The sequence below is a fragment of the Bombina bombina genome, chromosome 6, assembly GCF_027579735.1.
Source record: "Bombina bombina isolate aBomBom1 chromosome 6, aBomBom1.pri, whole genome shotgun sequence".
NCBI lineage: Eukaryota > Metazoa > Chordata > Amphibia > Anura > Bombinatoridae > Bombina > Bombina bombina.
In genome coordinates, this window is record NC_069504.1 from 1,013,939,234 (window position 1) to 1,013,959,098 (window position 19,865).

Genomic DNA, 19,865 nt, shown 5'->3' on the forward strand with positions numbered 1-19,865 from the left:
AATTTGGGGATTATGTATGTTCAACCACTGTAACCCTAGTATTAAAGGGAAGATTGGTGAGGGTATGATATAAAAACTTAAGAACTCCCTATGATTGGTTTTAGTGGAAACAAGTAAGGGAATGGTTTTGCGAGTATAAACACAAAGGAAGAATGATATAAAGGATATCAGAGTTCCCAAAGCATGCACTTACAGCACTCTAGGCCTTAACTAAGGAACAGAATTCCCCAACAGGATATTAAAATATAACCTTTATTAATTATAAAGTTAAAAAAACAAATTTGTTTGGTTGATGCACACACAATTAAAATACACTCCAGTACCGAAATCAGTGTAATAAGTTGTGAATTAGATCACTAAATGTAATAATTCGGCCTCTATAAATTCACCGTTGTTAGTGATCTAAATAGTGATCAAATAGGTTAACTAGGTAGTGATTACCAAAAATTGTTATAACCTATAGTGTAGAGCTAGTATGTGAATTCCCATCTGGGTAGTCTAATATTAGCTCCAATATACTTCAACTGTCACCGTTGAGTAAAGTATTAGGTTGAATTAAGGACACAGGATATAGCCCTAAAAGGATGGTCTAAAATTATTATTAGCTATTGTTGCAGTCGCTCAGTTTGTTCTGTAGTCAAAGCTGACAGCTTGAATTGCACGTGTGTAGCTAGTATTGATACAGTCAGCTAAGAAGTTAAAGACTGTTCTTGGAATTTCAATCATCTGTGTTTTAGTCAAACCAATGTTTAAACGATTAATTTTATCAGTTAAACTGCTTCTATTTCAGTTCTGATTGTGCCTGTATTTGAACTTGCTGAGTTAGTAGCATATTAACAATATAAGTGTAATACGTGCTCACAATGATAATAATGGTCAGAGAATGTGAGTAACAACGAATTAAATATTCTAAAAGAAACTAAGTCTTGCACAACCCAGACTATAGATTTAGCCAATTTGCTTATATGAATAGCGATGTATGCATAGCTTGTGCTGGATTGCTCAAAAGATTTTACAAATATCCATTAGTCATAGATTGAGCACGCTTCTATTCATAAATTATACGAGCAGCATGATGAAGTCTGACATTACTAGGATTGTGTATTGAATGTTACTTAATTCTCAGGTAGAACATGTGCTGCAGTTATCAAAAGACTTGACATGGATTCACAGATATGTAATTTATTAAGCGCACATTCATTAGGGCTAGGATAGTATCTTTATTGGGATAGACTAGGTCCGGTACAGCCCAGACCACAAATATAGCCAGTTTTACTATGCTGAAGTTATTGAGTGATTTTACATCTATCCGTTAGTCATACGGATTATCAAGCATGCAGTCATTCAAAAATTATGTTGGCAATATGGTTCGGTCTGGCACACCCCAGATTCAGTAATTAATATTACTTAGTTAGCAAACACAGCGAATGCTGCAATTATAAAATAATATAACTCACATTCATTGGTCTTTATATTCGTTTAGCACACACTCATTCAGGGGCTAAGTTAGCATTTAAGTTAAGTCTGGCACAACCCAGATTGGATAAATGATTAATATCATTCAGTTTACAGTTTAGTAGCAACAGCGTTACACACATTCATTCAAAAAGACTGAATTTATCAAAGGCCTTTGATAAAGCCCTATCGGGCAAAACGCGTCAGGAGAGAGTGATGAACTAGTTCACACTCTATCTTTTTGTGTTATTTTAAAAAGCCCAGTACCTTTAACCCATGTGTTGTGTAGGGTTACCTTAATAACGGAGCTATTTACTTTCCCTATCCGGGTCTCACCAAATGAATAGGGACTGTCTATACGGCACCAAAATTTGATCTTTCATATTCACTTGCAACTCTGTTGCGTCCATACTACAAATCGAATGATAATAATTATCTATATAGCCTGGGTTGTGCCAGACTTAATTTAACCGCTAATTCAGTTTTTTGAATGAATGTGTGTAACGCTGTTGCTACTAAACTGTAAACTGAATGATATTAATCATTTATACAATCTGGGTTGTGCCAGACTTAACTTAATCGCTAACTTAGTCTCTGAATGAGTGTGTGCTAAACGAATATAAAGACCAATGAATGTGAGTTATTTGATTTTATAATTGCAGCATTCGCTGTGTTTGCTAACTAAGTAATATTAATTGCTGAATCTGGGTTGTGCCAGACTGAACCATATTGTCAACATAATTTTTGAATGACTGCATGCTTGATAATCCGTAGGGTTACCTCAATAACGGAGTAATTTACTTTCCCTATCCGGGTCTCACCAAATGAATAGGGACTGTCTATACGGCACCATAATTTGATCTATCATATTCACTTGCAACTTTGTTGCGACCATACTACAAACCGAATGATAATAATTATCTATATAGCCTGGGTTGTGCCAGACTTAATTTAACCGCTAATTCAGTTTTTTGAATGAATGTGTGTAACGCTGTTGCTACTAAACTGTAAACTGAATGATATTAATCATTTATCCAATCTGGGTTGTGCCAGACTTAACTTAAATGCTAACTTAGCCCCTTAATGAGTGTGTGCTAAACGAATATAAAGACCAATGAATGTGAGTTATATTATTTTATAATTGCAGAATTCGCTGTGTTTGCTAACTAAGTAATATTAATTACTGAATCTGGGGTGTGCCAGACCGAACCATATTGCCAACATAATTTTTGAATGACTGCATGCTTGATAATCCGTATGACTAACGGATAGATGTAAAATCACTCAATAACTTCAGCATAGTAAAACTGGCTATATTTGTGGTCTGGGCTGTACCGGACCTAGTCTATCCCAATAAAGATACTATCCTAGCCCTAATGAATGTGCGCTTAATAAATTACATATCTGTGAATCCATGTCAAGTCTTTTGATAACTGCAGCACATGTTCTACCTGAGAATTAAGTAACATTCAATACACAATCCTAGTAATGTCAGACTTCATCATGCTGCTCGTATAATTTATGAATAGAAGCGTGCTCAATCTATGAATAACGGATATTTGTAAAATCTTTTGAGCAATCCAGCACAAGCTATGCATACATCGCTATTCATATAAGCAAATTGGCTAAATCTATAGTCTGGGTTGTGCAAGACTTAGTTTCTTTTAGAATATTTAATTCATTGTTACTCACATTCTCTGACCATTATTATCATTGTGAGCACTTATTACACTTATATTGTTAATATGCTACTAACTAAGCAAGTTCAAATACAGGCACAATCAGAACTGAAATAGAAGCAGTTTAACTGATAAAATTAATCATTTAAACATTGGTTTGACTAAAACACAGATGATTGAAATTCCAAGAACAGTCTTTAACTTCTTAGCTGACTGTATCAATACTAGCTACACACATGCAATTCAAGCTGTCAGCTTTGACTACAGAACAAACTGAGCGACTGCAACAATAGCTAATAATAATTTTAGACCATCCTTTTAGGGCTATATCCTGTGTCCTTAATTCAACCTAATACTTTACTCAACGGTGACAGTTGAAGTATATTGGAGCTGATATTAGACTACCCAGATGGGAATTCACATACTAGCTCTACACTATAGGTTATAACAATTTTAGTAATCACTACCTAGTTAACCTATTTGATCACTATTTAGATCACTAACAACGGTGAATTTATAGAGGCCGAATTATTACATTTAGTGATCTAATTCACAACTTATTACACTGATTTCGGTACTGGAGTGTATTTTAATTGTGTGTGCATCAACCAAACAAATTTGTTTTTTTTAACTTTATAATTAATAAAGGTTATATTTTAATATCCTGTTGGGGAATTCTGTTCCTTAGTTAAGGCCTAGAGTGCTGTAAGTGCATGCTTTGGGAACACTGATATCCTTTATATCATTCTTCCTTTGTGTTTATATTTATATTTGTGCACAAGCACCGTTTCCTCCAGCTATTGTACAAGTTATAAACTTATACCTCTTTATTTGAATTACTATTAGAGGAGAAGCCTAAGGAGTGCCACTGTTCATTTGGTGTGTTTAAAATTGGTTTTGTGAGTAATAGGATCAGATGATATGGTAGTACCATCAATAACTGTTTTTTAACAACAGGAATTTTATTAAGCTCAGTGAATTGTTTATCTATGTATCAAATAAATAAATCCCAGCAAACGAGTCTTAGCAATACATGTTTAATTATGATATATTCACCACAATAGGGCAAACAACACAAAATCTTATTATGAAAGGTACAAATGTACATCCATATCTATTTAGTTAGCGGTTGCTCCAGAATCAATTATCGCCTTGGCGTTGACTCGTAGTTGATCCCACTGTAAGAGAAGTGGAATGTTACAATGATTAATTAGATGTGGACGTATGCGTACTAAGTTATTAAGATAATGAGTCTTACCCCTGTTTTGACGATGTAAGACAGGACATTCTTTTATTGCATGGTCCTCAGATGTGCAGTACATATAGAGGTTGTTGTAACACCTTCTTAACTTCTCCTGTGGACTTAAGGGCCCGATATCCATTGGTTCAACAGCTTGTTTAGATGTAGTGATAGGACTAGTGTTTTGGGTAAATTTCTTTAATGGAGATTCGTAAGGTGTTTTTTCCTGTCTTCTCTCCCTGAGATGCCTATCAATTGCAATACTGAGATTAATAAATTCTTCTAAAGTAGGAAGTAAATCTGTGCATGCAAGCTCTTCTTTAATGGCATCTGAGAGTCCCAATCGGAAATGGTTCTTTAATGATAAAATATTCCACTGAGAATCTTTTGCCCATTTCTTGAAATCAGTTATGTACTCCTCTACGACTCTCCTCTTCTGTCTCAATGATCTCATAGCATTTGAATAGAGGTTCATTTAAATATTATCTCACTATAGCTGTCCCCTCTGAGTAGCACTAACATACAGCAGTGATAAATATTTTATTAACCGGGATAGGGTGCATAGCACTTTACTTTATTAAGTGATCACAAATATGTACATCGATATAAATGACAATACTATATCATTAAGAAATGCACTACGTTTTAGAATTGCTGCTATAAGCTTGAGCGTAATGAAGGTGGAGAACTGCAGTCTAGTAACAGAGCAACGGTCATAACTTTTGCAAGAGGTTACCTTCTAATGTCAGAGCTCTCAAATATACTTAGCAACTTTCCCTGAACATTGGCTCAACATGTCATAAGCTTGTGAAGTAAAATTTGTAAGCTTACTTTGACTTGGAAGTATCGAAGGGTGCAACAGTTGCATGCAGCGGATCGGTGAGAAGCCGCAGCGGAAGGCAGAGAATCCTAAGCGTGTGACGTAAGCGGCGTGTTTAGATCTCCGTTGGAACAGCTGTTCATACACGCTGGTAGAAAGAGGCTCCGGACTCAAGAATGGTGCAGCTGAGATTCCGTGGCAGCTACTACCTTAGCAAGAAGAAACAAGGTAAAAGATTGTCGGTTGGTTAGACTGGTTATTATCGTTAGGGCATGGAAACCAGTAAGAAGATCAGGATCAATACCAAGCATTAGTATGAATAACTGGAGGGAATTTATACAGGAAGTTGTGATTAAAGGCCAACCCTCAGTTAAAGGGAAAGTAACAACAGTAACAGTCGATAATGACATGACAAATACAGTGTACAGCACATGTGAGTAGTTTGCCATTTGTTTTCTTTCTTAAAGGGATAGGAAAGTCAAAATTAAACTTGCATGATTCAGATAGTGCATGTCATTTTAAGACACTTTTAAATGTACTTCTATTTTTAAATGTGCTTGGTTCTCTTGGTATCCCTTGTTGAAAAAGAATACACACATATCTTACACTAGTGGGAACTAGCTGCTGATTGGTTCCTGCTCACATTTGTGTCTTGTGATTAGCTAACTAGATGTGTTCAGCTAGCTGTCAATAGTGCATTGCCCTTCCTTCAGCAAAGGATAACAACAGAATTAAGCAAATTTAATAAGAGAAGTAAATTGTAAAGTTGTTTAAAATGTTTTATCCAAATCATGAAATAAAATTTGGGGGTTTCCTATAACTTTAAAGGGACAATACAGTGAACTGTAAAAAAAAAAAAAAAACAAAAAAAAAAACATGCTATCATGCATATAAAAAAGCAGTATCAGCTTAAAAATATTTTTTCCATGCTGGACTTTTTGACCTCAAAGCTAATTTGAATATCCTTTTTATATGCAGCAATGAAAAAAAAAAAAGATTTCTCACTGACTGATAAACAGAACTCCCTACTACCTTTTTGATGAATAGTGACAAGCATAAAAACAATTTTTATACTGCTGTATTTACATTAACAGCATATATTTCAGGGCTTTAAATATAATACAATATTTCATAATACCACATATAATATATATTAATTTATAATATCATTTATTACATTACACAATTTTGAGAGGGGCCTGGAAATCCTTTACTACCCACTGTCTTATATTATATACCTGTTATCATTTTACACCATTTTGTTTATTTATATATCTGTGTGTATATAAATATATATGTGTATGTATATGTGTGTGTGTGTGTATATATATATATGTATATGTGTATGTGTATATACACATATATACAGTTCCTTGCAGGTAGGCTACTACTAGAAGAGAAGTATGTACTTTATATCTGTTTGGTCTTGAAAAAGGCTAGAAATATATATATTTAATATATATATAAACATTTTGTACTGGTAACGTTAAAGACCATGCATGGTTGTGGGGTAGCTAAGATATTGCATGGCATGAATTAAAAACAGACTAACAAAGAACTGCTGGACGTAAATGCTTTCTCAGCCCACATTCTATTTAGGACCTTTTAATGCATGACAAATGCTAACTTAAAAACAAAGGCCTATTGTATAAGTGTAGCTATCTTTATGGAACTGATGGCATTTTTTTTTTGTAAATGTGTGGTATTAATTACATTTTAACACTACACTTGAAATGTATAGAAGGCATTTCAAACATTGTTCATTTAATGTAACCACAGTTTATTTAAATGTGTTAAAATTGATAGCAGCACCAAGGCATTTTGAGTGTAATTATGTGTTTCCCTTTTCCTGTTAGATAGCTGGCAGAAATATATATTTATTTATTTAAGAAAATAATATTAATTTGCTGTTTGTTCTCTGATCTTAGAAGTGTCACATACATTGAAACCTTTCTAGGAGAATAAAAAATGAATAAAAAAGCATTTAATAATATAAATGTGGCACTATTTCATAAAAACTATTTCAAACATCAACATTGAAATGTCAAAACTTAATTTAAATAAACAACTAATAGCAACAAAATAAAAAGTCTTCAAAGTTTAAGATTTACTGATAAGCAGAAATGAACTTAGTGTAATTCTCTATTTGTATTTTCTCATTAATAATATAGGGAAAACATTAAACATAATTTCTATTGGAAGTGTTAATTTTTAGAGGGCCATTAGTCATTAAAATGGCTGTCATTAAAATAACCCCATACAGAACTTTACAAAGCTGTCACATTTTTGGGCTCATTAATAGTGTATCCAGCAGTTAATGGTCTCACATTTTAACAGTCTCTCCTAGGTGTAATGGGACAAAATTCTCTTTACATCTGGTATTTTGCTCCTGAGCATTGTAAAGATGTGCTAATCCAAAATCTGGAAATAGATAAAGATTTAGGGTTGAGCTATGAAGGGAACAGTCACCTAGATTACGAGTTTTGCATTCCGATTTTAACGCTGAAAAAATGGCAATTTCAGCTTAAAAACCGATACGCAGCCATTACAAGTCTTGTCGGTATAGCTGTACCGCAAGCATTTTAGCCTGTAATGCAACATCAGTCCCGCACTCAAAAAAAAATGTTTTTGCGTGGGATTTCCATAGCAGGTATTACAAGTTGTGCAGTAAGGCTAAAATGCTTGCGTTCCAGCCTATACCGACATGATCCGTTCCGCAATCTGAGACCAGTAGTTATGAGTTTTGCGCAACAAAACTGTTACACAAAACACATAACTAAATTGTAACAAAGTATACTAACACCCATAAACTACCTATTAACCCCTAAACTGAGGCCCTCCCACATCGCAAACACTAAATTAAACTTATTAACCACTAATAAACCTATTAATCCCTATTAATCCCTAAACCGCCAGCCCCCCACATTGCAAAAAAACTAAATTAAACTAACCCCTAAACCTAACAACCCCCTTATTTTATATTAAAATTACAATATCCCTATCTTAAAATAAATAAAAACTTATCTGTGAAATTAAAAAACTATATATTAAACTAACATTACTATTATACTAAAATTAAAATAACTACAAATTAAATAAACTAAATTACACATTAAAAAACCTAACACTACTAAGAAAAATTCAATCTACAATTACAAAATATAAAAAATACTACATTACAAAAAATAAAAAACACTAAATTGCCAAAAAATAACAAACGGAATTATCCAAAATAAAAATAATTACACCTAATCTAATAGCCCTATAAAAATATAAAAAAGCCCCCCAAATAAAAAAACCCTAGCCTACAATAAACTACAAATAGCCCTTAAAAGGGCCTTTTGTAGGGCATTGCCCTAAAGAAATCAGCTCTTTTCCCTGTAAAAAAATACAAAGACCACCCAAACAGTAAAACCCAACACCCAACCCACCCCCCAAAATAAAAAAAATCTGACAAAAACCTAAGTTACCCGTTGCCCTGAAAAGTGCATTTGTATGGGAATTGCCCTTAAAAGGGCATTCAGCTCTTTTTCATTGCCCTGAAAAGGACATTTAGCTCTTTTAAGATAGCCCAAACCCTAATCTAAAAAAACTCCCCAAAAAAGATTAACAAAAATCTAACACTAACCCCCAACGATCCACTTACAGTTTTTGAAGTCCGGACATCCAGGCGGCGAGGTCTTCATCCATTCAGACGGCGTCTTCTATCTTCATCCAGACGGCCTCTTCTATATTCATCCCTGCGGCGTGGAGCAGGTCCATCCTCAAGACATCAAGCACGGAGTGTCCTCTTCATACGGTCGCCACCATTCACTGAATCATCAATGCAAGGGAGCCGTTTCAAAATGGCGTCCCTTGCATTCCTACTGGCTGATTTGATTTTTGAAATTCAAATCAGCCAATAGGATTAGAGCTACTTAAATTCTATTGGCTAGTCAAATCAGCCAATAGAATTTCAGTAGTTCTCTTCCTATTGGCTGATTTGAATTTCAAAAATCAAATTAGCCAATAGGAATGCAAAGGACACCATTTTGAAACGGCTCCCTTGCATTGAAGTTTCAGTGTACGGCGGGGACCGTATGAAGAAGACACTCCGTGCCGGGTGTCTTGAAGTATGGACCCGCTCCGCGCCGCTGAGATGAAGATAGAAGATGCTGCCTGGATGAAGACAGAAGACGCCGCCTGGATGGATGAAGACCTCGCCGCCTGGATGAAGACGTCTAGCCGCCTGGATGTCCAGACTTCAAAAACTGTAAGTGGATCGTCGGGGGTCAGTGTTAGGTTTTTTTAAACTTTTTTGGGTGTTTTTTTTTTTTTAATTAGGGTTTGGACTATCTTAAAAGAGCTAAATGCCCTTTTCAGGGCAATGAAAAAGAGCTGAAAGCCATTTTAAGGGCAATGCCCATACAAATACCATTTTCAGTGCAATGGGTAGCTTAGGTTTTTGTTAGTTAGGTTTTTTATTTTGGGGGGTTGGTTGGGTGGTGGGTTTTACTGTTGGTGTGGTCTTTTTATATATTTTTTTACAGGAAAAAAGAGCTGATTTCTTTAGGGCAATGCCCTACAAAAGGCCCTTTTAAGGGCTATTTGTAGACTATTGTAGGCTACGTTTTTTTGTATTTTAGGGGGCATTTTTATTTTTATAGGGCTATTAGATTAGGTGTAATTGTTTTTATTTTGGATAATTTAGTTTGTTATTTTTTGTAAATTAGTAATTTTTTTTGTGTGGTAATTTAGTATTTTTTATTTTTTTTAATTGTAGATTTTTTATTTTTTAGTAGTGTTAGTTTTTTAATGTGCAATTTAGTTTATTGAAAGGGACACTGAACCCAAATTTTTTTTATCATGATTCAGATAGAGCATGCAATTTTAAGCAACTTTCTAATTTACTTCTATTATAAATTTTTCTTCGTTCTCTTGCTATCTTTTTTTAAAAAAAAGAAGGCATCTAAGCTAAGGAGCCAGCAAATTTTTGGTTCAGCACTTGTTTATTGGTGCTGTCCAATCAGCAAGGACAACCCAGGTTGTTCACCGAAAATGGTCCGACATCTAAACTTACATCCTTGCTTTTCAAATAAACATACCAAGAGAATGAAGACAATTTGATAATAGGAGTAAATTAGAAAGTTGTTTAAAATAGCATGCTCTATCTGAATCACAAAAGAAAAAAATTGGTTTAAGTGTCCCTTTAATATGTAGTTATTTTAATTTTAGTATAATAATAATGTTAGTTTAATATATAGTTTAAACTTGGGTTATTTTAATTTCACAGGTAAGTTTTTATTTATTTTAAGATAGGGATATTGTATTTTTAATATAAAGTTAGGGGGTTGTTAGGTTTAGGGGTTAATAGTTTAATTTTGTTTTTTTGTGATGTGGGGGGCTGGCGGTTTAGAGGTTAATAGGTTTATTTAGTGGCGGTGATGTGGGAGGCCAGAGGTTTATGGGTTATTAACTTTATTTAGTGGCGGCGATGTTGGGGAGCGGCAGAATAGGGGTTGATATCTTTATTATAGCATGGGAGATGTTGGGGTGCGGGTGAATATGGGTTAATAACTTTATTATAGTGGCGGCGATGTCGGGCAGCAGTGGAATAGGGGTTAATAGCTTTATTTAGGTCGCGGCGATATCGGGAGCGGCAGATTAGAAGTAATAACTTTATGTAGGTGTCGACGATGTCAGGGGCTGCAGATTAGGGGTGTTTATACTTGGGGTTTATATTAGGGTGTTAGGTTTAAACGTAACTTTTTTTTTCTCCATAGACATCAATGAGGTTACGTTATGGCGATCGCCATTCCGCACTTCAGGTGTTAGGTTTTTTCTAACACTCTCTCTCCATTGATGTCTATGGGGAAAGCATGCACGAGCACGTCAAAGCAGCCCTTGGATTTTGTGTGGTATGGAGCTCATCGCCACCATATCGCACGCACACGGAGGCTTTTCAAAAACTTGTAATGGCAGCTCTATGAAGGGTCAAATAACACAACTTTTGTTTGCTCGTTTCCCACCCTCTATAGCACAAAACTTGTAATCTAGGTGTATGAGAGCTACTAGAGTACAAGTCTGCACTGAGAAGAGGATGCTTAGCACTACTATGAGTGTGGGTTGTGCTATGTGCATTTCATTGTTAGAAGAGGATTCATAGGAGTGTGCACAGTTTAGCTCACAGGACCTGCAAACTTCTGCTAATAGCATTGTAACTGTAATATCTACGTTAAAGGGACAGTCTAGTCAAAATTAAACTTTCATGATTCATATAGGGCATGTAATTTTAAACAAGTTTCCAATTTACTTTATCATCACATTTGCCCTGTTCTCTTGGTATTCTTTGTTGAAAGTTAAACCTAGGCAGGTTTGTATGCTAATTTCTAAGCCCTTGAAGGCCACCTCTTATCTCTGTCCTTCTGCCTGTTCCTTCTTCTGTGACATTTGGTTCCTAACATATACTATGGTACTAAACATTGACCTGGTTATTGTGTAATCTTTTGGATTCTCCCTGATGGATGACACTTGGTTTTGCTTACCTGGTGATGACCATGGCCTGTTCCTGAGATCATTATACAGCTCATCTTCTGCAAGCTTGGTTTCAGACTGTCAACAAAGTAAATCCTTTAATACCTTATATAATAACCAAACCAACATGGATCCAGTAGAGATGATAATTATTATCGGCATCTTACAGTGCTAACTTGTTCTATGCAAGAACTATAGGTTTTACTGTTTAATTTATTGCAGAGAGTTGAAGGACTTCAGGCTCAATCAAAGTTTGCTATGGGAGTCTCCACCTATTCACCTGCTATGACTTCATCTGCTGCTGAAGGGGCTAGTTTGATGACTGCTCCTGGTATACAGCAATCAGAAAATTTAAAATTTGCAAAACAAAATCTGTCATTTACCAGAAAGGTTTATTGTGGACAGATACAGTTCTGTACATTCATCATAGCCAAATCATGTTTCCTATTAAGTCAGGGACTTCTACAAACTTTATTAAAATATGCACTGCTCTTGGCTGGGAAATCTAAGATCTAGGCGCACAATCTTATAAAGAGAAATAGAGATATCTTAAATATTTGGGACACTTGTTAATGCTATGAGTGTGCTTTATGATGGTCCGTATCATACTACCTTTACATAAGCGCCTTTGAGAGTTAGAAGACTGTGACTTTTTTTCATTGCTAGTGACACAGACCATAATGCCCCTGTCCTTATTGATGAATTTCATCTGAGCCTCTCTAAATGTTTGACAAATGTACTTGATCCAGCTGGATGTTCAGTGATCATTCATTTTGGAAGTAGATGCCTCCAATGTAGCTTTCAGTGCTTTTTTGTCTCAGAGTGTGGATCCCAAGAATCAGATGCATCAGTTACCCCAGCAGAGAAACCCATGGATCTCTCCTCCTTTAAACCCTCGGAGTCTGAAAGACAGAGAAGAAGGAGATTGAGACTATGCTTTTATTGTGGATCAAACACCCACCAACTAAAGAATTGTGACATTCGGTTGGGAAAAGCCAATGCTTAGGGGATAACGCTGGGGTACCTCTAAGCCTGATCACTACTAAATCCCCTCACTCTTCTCTGATTCTGGTACCTGTAACCCTTACCTTCCTTCAAAATACTGTCCACACTCAAGCCTTTATTGTTTCAGGGGCATCTGGAAACTTTCTGGATCACCATTTTATGAGTCAAGCTGGCTTGCCTCTTCTGCAGAAAAGACATTGTCTCCTCAAAATAACTACTCTGGAAAGCACCCCCCTTGGTTCGGGGTTGATCCATTTTGAGTCAGCACCCCTGACCCTGACTGGGAGTCCTTCATACCGAAAAGCTGGAGTTCAAGGTCATTCATTCCCCAGCACAGCCTGTCATCCTTGGTCTTCCTTGGCTTCATATACACAATCCACAGTTTGACTGGGCTGAAGGACAACTGACCTCCTGGGGTACCTCCTGTTTCCACTCCTGCCTTGCTAAAATCACTCCTCTGCTCTGCATTGCCATAGCCAGTATACAGACACCTCCAAACCTTCCCTCAGTATATGCAGACTTCGCAGATGTGTTTGAGAAAAAAGCTGCTGACGTGCTGCCACCCCACCATCCTTATGACTGCAAAATTAACCTCTTTCCCGGAGCCCCACTTCCTAATCCATGGAGGAGTATATCCAAGAGAACCTAGCTAAAGCTTTCATTTGCCCTTCCTCCTCTCCTGCTGGGGCAGACTTATTTTTTGTTAGTAAGAAGGATGGTGGGCTCAGACCCTGCATCGACTACAGGGCCTTGATCAACATCACTATCAAGAATCGCTATCCCATTCCTTTAATCACTGAACTCTATGACTCACTCCAGGATGCTCCCTTCTTCACCAAGCTGGAGTTATGTGGGGCATACAATCTGATCCGTATCTTCTCAGGCCATGAATGGAAGACCGCCTTCAACACAAGATCAGGACATTACGAATACCTCGTAATGCCCTTTGGACTGTGTAACACCCCTGCAGTATTCCAGGCATTTGTCAACGATGTCTTCCGTGACCTCCTCAGTCGCACTGTCATTGTCTACCTGGATGACATCCTCAATTTTTTCTTCCACTCTGGAGGAGCATCATAAGCATGTGAGACAGGTAATTCAACGTCTCAGAGACAATTCCTTGGTAGCCAAACTAGAAAAATGTGAGTTTGACCAAGTTCAAATCCAGTTCCTTGGTTATGTCATCTCAAAAGAAGGGTTTGCCATGGATCCTGCTAAGCTCACCACAGTTTTAGAATGGCCTCAACCTACTTTATTAAAAGAATTACGGAGATTCTTGGGGTTCTCCAATTATTACCGCAAGATTATAAAGAACTTTTCTCAAACAGTTGCTCCTCTCACGGAATTGACAAAACGGAACAAGGGCTTTCTGTTCTGCTCCTGTGCTCCGCCATCTTGCTCCTGACCTACAGTTCACATTAGAGGTTGATGCTTCCGAGATAGGGGCAGGAGCAGTGCTAACCCAAAGGAATCCTTTAACCTCCAAGTTGCACCTTGTAGCCTTTTTCTCTAAATGCTTTACTCCTGCTGAGAGGAATTACGATGTGGGTAATCGTGAACTCTTAGCCATTAAATGGCCTTGACTGAATGGCGTCATTGGTTATAAGGCACCACCAGACCCATTCAGGTTCTCACCGACCACAAGAATCTGACTTACCTAGAGACTGCTCATCTACTCAATCCTCGGCAGGCCAGGTGGGCCTTGTTCTTTTCCCATTTTACTTTATGGTCTCTTATATTCCTGGGACCAAAAACAAGAAGGCTGATGCCCTTTCCCATCAGTTTCCTCACTCAAGTGATTCCTCTGAGCTCCTATTGAACACATCATACCTCACTCCTGTGTGGTTGCTCAACTGAATACCACCCTTCTTCAAAGACTGCAACGTGCCCAGTTTAGTAAACCTCCTGAAGCTCCCGTGGCTTCTGATATCTTTTTTGTACCTCTGAACCTACACACTCCTGTGCTGTCCTGGGCTCATGATAGTAAACTCTCAGGACACCCTTGTTTAACAAGGACTTTTAAGCGTCTTTCCCAACATGTATGGTGGCCTACTATAAAGTCTGATGCTCAGGATTATGTGAAAGCCTGCACAACTTGTGCTGCCAACAAAACTCCCCGATCCTTGTCTCCCGGCTTGCTCCAACCATAGTCCATTCCCAAACAACCACGGACACACATAACAATAGATTTCATTGTGGACCTTCCTCCTTCTGACCACCATACAGTTATCTGGGTTGTGGTGGATTGGCTCATTTTGTACCCCTAACAAAACTGCCTTCTGCCCAAGAATTATCGTCTCTTTTTCTCTTGCACGTGGTAAGACTTCATGGCATTCCTGTGAATATTGTTTCCAACAGAGGTCCACAGTTTATCTCTAGCTTTTGGAGAGCCTTCTGTAAGTTGATTGGAACCACTGTTTCCTTATATTCTGGCTACCATCCTCAGACCAATGGACTAACTGAGAGCGTACACCAGGATCTTGAAGCCTTTGTCAATGGTCTCCATACCAACTGGTCTGAGTTGTTACCCCTAGCTGAGCTGGCAAGAAACACTCATTGTCACTCTTCTCTTCAATGTTCTCCATTTCAAGCCGCAGCAGGGTATCAACCTTGTGTCTTCCCTCTTTCTGCTCAGTCCACTGGGGTTCCTGCTGCAGACCGACACGTTACAGAACTCACCACTCATTGGCAACACATTCTCTCTCGGCTACGTTCAGCTGTCTGTCCCTAGATATAAAAAGTTTGCTGATCATCATAGAGCTTCTGTACATGCCATCTCAGTAGGTGAACATGTTTGGGTCTCTACTTGACATATTCGTCTACGTCAACCCTGTCAAAAATTGGGGCCTAGGTTTATCGGTCCTTACAAAGTTCTGAAAAGACTGTCTCCTGTTGCCTACTAAGTGGCCTTGCCCAAAACCCTGCGCATACACCCAGTCTTCCACATCTCACTACTCAAGCCTTATATCAAGAATAGATATACCCGGCTCCGAGCTCCTCCTCCTTCGCTCCTGGTCCATGGTGACCCTGAATATGAGGTTACTAAGATCCTGGATTCCAGATACAGGCACAGACAACTGCAGTATTTTGTACATTGGAAGGGTTACTCTGTTACAGATAGTTCCTGGGTTCCTGCCCGTGATGTACATGCTCCATCTTTGAGGCCGACTCAGGTTCCCGGAGGTAACCCTTGAGAGGGGGGCTATGTTGCGCTGCGCCGCTCTAGCTGTTGCTAGGGACACGGCGCTTGCTGCTCGTTGCCTAGGGGGGAGTCAGCTCCTATCTGTGTACGTAGGTGACATCATCGCCGCACGCTCCCTCCCTTCCTGATGCTGGTCTGGATTCCTCCTGTGGTGTGAACCCTACAGCTAAGTAAGTACTTCACTTACATTCACCTGTGCCCAAGTATAGGTGTTACTTTCTGTTCTCCTGGGTGTTATTGTTGCTATATGCTGACTGTTATATTGTAGCTGAACTCCTGCCTGTTAGACCACTCTGCCCATTTACCCCTTAACTGCTGGATTGATATATTGCTGCTGAACTCTGCTTGTCTGACCACTCTGCCTGTTTATACCTTAACTGCTGGATCGATATATTGCTGCTGATCTCTGCCTGTCTGACTACTCTGCTTATTTAACCCCTATTGCTCTGGACTGCCTTACTGTTACCAAACCCTGCCTGCCTGACCATCCAAGTGGTTTACCACTGGACTGCGTTACTGTTACCAAACCGTGTCTGCCTGACCATCCTAGTGGTTTACCTCTGGACTGCCTTGTTGTTGCCAAACCCTGCCTGCCTGACCTTTCTGGTGGTCTATCCCTGATTTCCTGCCTGTTACCACTGAGTACTATCCTGCCTGTGGTGAGTGCCGCTTACCTCATCTTGTGGACTTTCTCTGCTCTGGGATATTCCCTATCATTCCGGTTCGACGCTGGGATAACAAGACTACTGGCCGAGTTCGGTCAGTTAGTGGAATATCCCATGAACATTACACATCTGGCTGCTTTCTACTCTTAGGGGTCAATTTATTATAGTGCGAGCAGACATGATACAATGTAGCATATCATGTCCGCTGCACATTGATAAATGCCGACAGCATACGCTGTCGGCATTTATCATTGCACCAGCAGTTCTTGTGAACTTCTGGTGCAATACCACCCCCTGCAGATTTGCGGCCATTTGGCCGCTAGCAGGGGGTGTCAATCAACCCGATCATATTCGATTGGGTTGATTTCTGTCTGCCGCCTAACTATGCCGCTTAGGCTCCAGTGAAACATTAAAGCATGAATAATGGTTAATTGTAAACCCAAAACGTTGCTGTATTTTTTGGGATCCACCACACCTTCAATAAAGTCCTTTTTTGTTTCACTGGAGCCTTGGATTCTTTGTATGTTATTACAGGCTTGATAAGCCTTCTCTGTGCGAAGTGTGTAGTGCTGTATTCATTTCTGCATTTGAACATTTGTTTGTCACCTGGTGAGGAGAATTATGATGTGGGAGATTAAGTGTGCATTTGAAAAATAGATGTACTTGTTGGAGGGTGCTGTTAATCCTATAAACATTTTCACAGCTCACCATAATTTAGAATATCTCCTTTCTGCTAAGCATCGTCATCCCAGACAGGCTCCTTTGGCATTGTTTTTCAATTTAAATTCAATTTATAAGAAGGCAGACATTTATCCAGGAACCCTGATGCTCTTCCAGATTCATCACTTCCATTTGATATTATTTTACAAAGAGGGCATTTACTGGTGACTTATTATTTCTTAACAGACAAAATTAAGACTTTCAGTAATTCCCTCCACCTTTTGCTTCTACAGTTTATTTGCCCTCTGTTGATTCTGTATAATAAAGGGAAGATCTTTGTTCGCCTCAAGTTTGACTTGACAATATGCAAACTTATGATTCTCCATCTGCTGGCCATGGGCAGATGAATTAGGAACAGGTGGAAATTGATTTATATAAACATTTGGTAGCATAACTTGGCATAGGATGTAAATACATTTATACTGTCTTGTGATACTTTTGCTGGGATGATGAATTCTACCTTTGCTCCGGCTTCTCCTCTACATCCTTTGATGATTTCTGAAAGTCCTGGGTCCTGTGTGTTGATGGACTTTATTGTGGATCTTCTTCTCTTGGATTGCCGTGACATTATCCTGGTGATTGTGGATTGTCTTGCTAACATGGCTCATTTTATTTTATCCCTGCTGTGGGTTTACCCTCTGCCAGTGTAAATTCTGCACTATTGTTAATGCAAGTCTTCTGATTACATGGGTTACCCTGAAGTTTATTATGAGACAGAATATCTTAGTTTATTTCTCAGTTTTGGAAACAATTCTGCTGCAGTTTTTGCATCTCTCGTTCTTTTTCATCCAGTTAATATTCTTAGACTAACGGCCAAAATGAGTGAACTATGCAAACTCTGGAACAATATCTAAGATGTGTGCTTGTTCTTATCTGGTTATGTCTGCTTCCCACAGTGTAATTTGCCTATAATAAACACATATAAAAGTTCATCAAAATGTCTCTAATTTATGACAATTATGGTTTCCATCCTATGTTTTTTTCAGATCTTACCAAAACCTGACCTTTTAAAGATTTAAACAACATATCTTTTTTATTTAATTATATAAAATTTAGCTTGAAGCTCATGATCAATTTCTTTTTTTTGCATTCTACAGGTGTACCTCAAAGTTCTTTGCCAGCTCTAGTGTATTCTCTAAGCATTTCTCCATGCAGATTTACCCTGCTGTATCTCACAAGCTAAAAGGTAGAAAAAAAATGGAGCACACTTATTAAACTGCATATAAAAGTAAAGGTAATTGTAAGATACTATAAACAAAATACAAGGTGACATTATTTGTATTGGCTGTAGTATTTCATTTTTAAAAAAATGTGTCTCCTGCTAATGTTGCACACCCCAGCAAACATTTCCTTTCTAGGAACTTCACTACTTACAGTACATTGGAAGGCATCTTGCAAGTCACAGGGACAACTTCTTTTAAGATAATTCTCTTAGGGCATTCCCTGTGAGTGTAGGTGAAGTTTTCACAACCCATCCAGCACATTTTTGATAATCTTACCTATATTATGAAGAATAATAGCAACAACATTTTTTTGCCTAAATATAATTTTATATAGACGTGTAATGATGCTATATTTAAAACATTTAAATTTTGCATATATTGTGTATTATTATTGTTTTTGTATTTTATTGTACCCTATTGTATCAATGCAATGTTTTGTGGACTCTGGACATACTTGAAAACGAGAGAAATCTCAATGTATCCTTCCTGGTAAAATATTTTGTAAATAAATATTATTTTGGTTATGGCATTTTATTTTTATGCTCCCATCCACTCAACCTATAAACATTTGTTTGGACCCCCATGCTTGTTATCCTTTTTTTTTATTCTATTACTTTTTCCCCTCTATTTTCTGTTAAAAATTCTAAAACTTTACAGACTTAATTAAAGAAAAAAAAGAATTTAAAATTAAAAAATAATATATTAAATCCCCAAATTTTCACATGGACGAAGTAACAAGAAACAGAAGTATTAATCATTAATACATTTTTATTAACCAAGTACATTTTAGCTACAATGTGGTGAAAATGCAGCATCCAACATTTTCTATTTTTTTTTCTTCTTCTAATTAATGTATTTATTTTTTTACCCTCCAGGTATGGTTGCAGGATTATTATTATATATTATGGCACTGAAATCTCATTAATATATATAAAAATGTCAGTACTGCATGCATTATTTTAAAATGTTCTTCTAAAAAACATTCGGCTAGATTACAAGTTATGGCGTTATGGCTGCTCGCTAATTTTGTTTACGTTATTTTTCATCACTCACCTTTCATAGTGCTGCTATTACAGGTTTGAAAAACCTGGCTTGCGCGGGCGATATGGTGGCGTTGAGCTCCATGCTTCATCCAAATACAAGCGCTGCTTTGATGTGCTCGTGCCGGCAAAAAAAACAACTAACACCTGCAATCGCAGAAACAAAAGCTCCGTAATGCAGCCCCATTGATGTCTATGGGGAAAGAAAAAATTAAGTTTAAACCTAACACTCTAACATAAAAACCACGTCTAAACACCCCTAATCTGCTGCCCCCGACATCGCCGCAACCTACATAATGTTAT

At 37.7% G+C, this 19,865-nt stretch overlaps 1 long non-coding RNA gene across 1 annotated transcript; it reads right to left on the reverse strand.

Annotated features, from left to right (window-relative positions):
• Positions 1-4,157: 4,157 nt before the first annotated feature.
• LOC128662416 (uncharacterized) lies at positions 4,158-4,616 on the reverse strand. Its single transcript, XR_008402777.1, has 2 exons — positions 4,393-4,616; positions 4,158-4,312 (listed from the first exon to the last, which is right to left on the reverse strand). It is a non-coding gene; the product is annotated as an uncharacterized LOC128662416 (long non-coding RNA).
• Between the last annotated feature and the right edge of the window lie 15,249 nt (positions 4,617-19,865).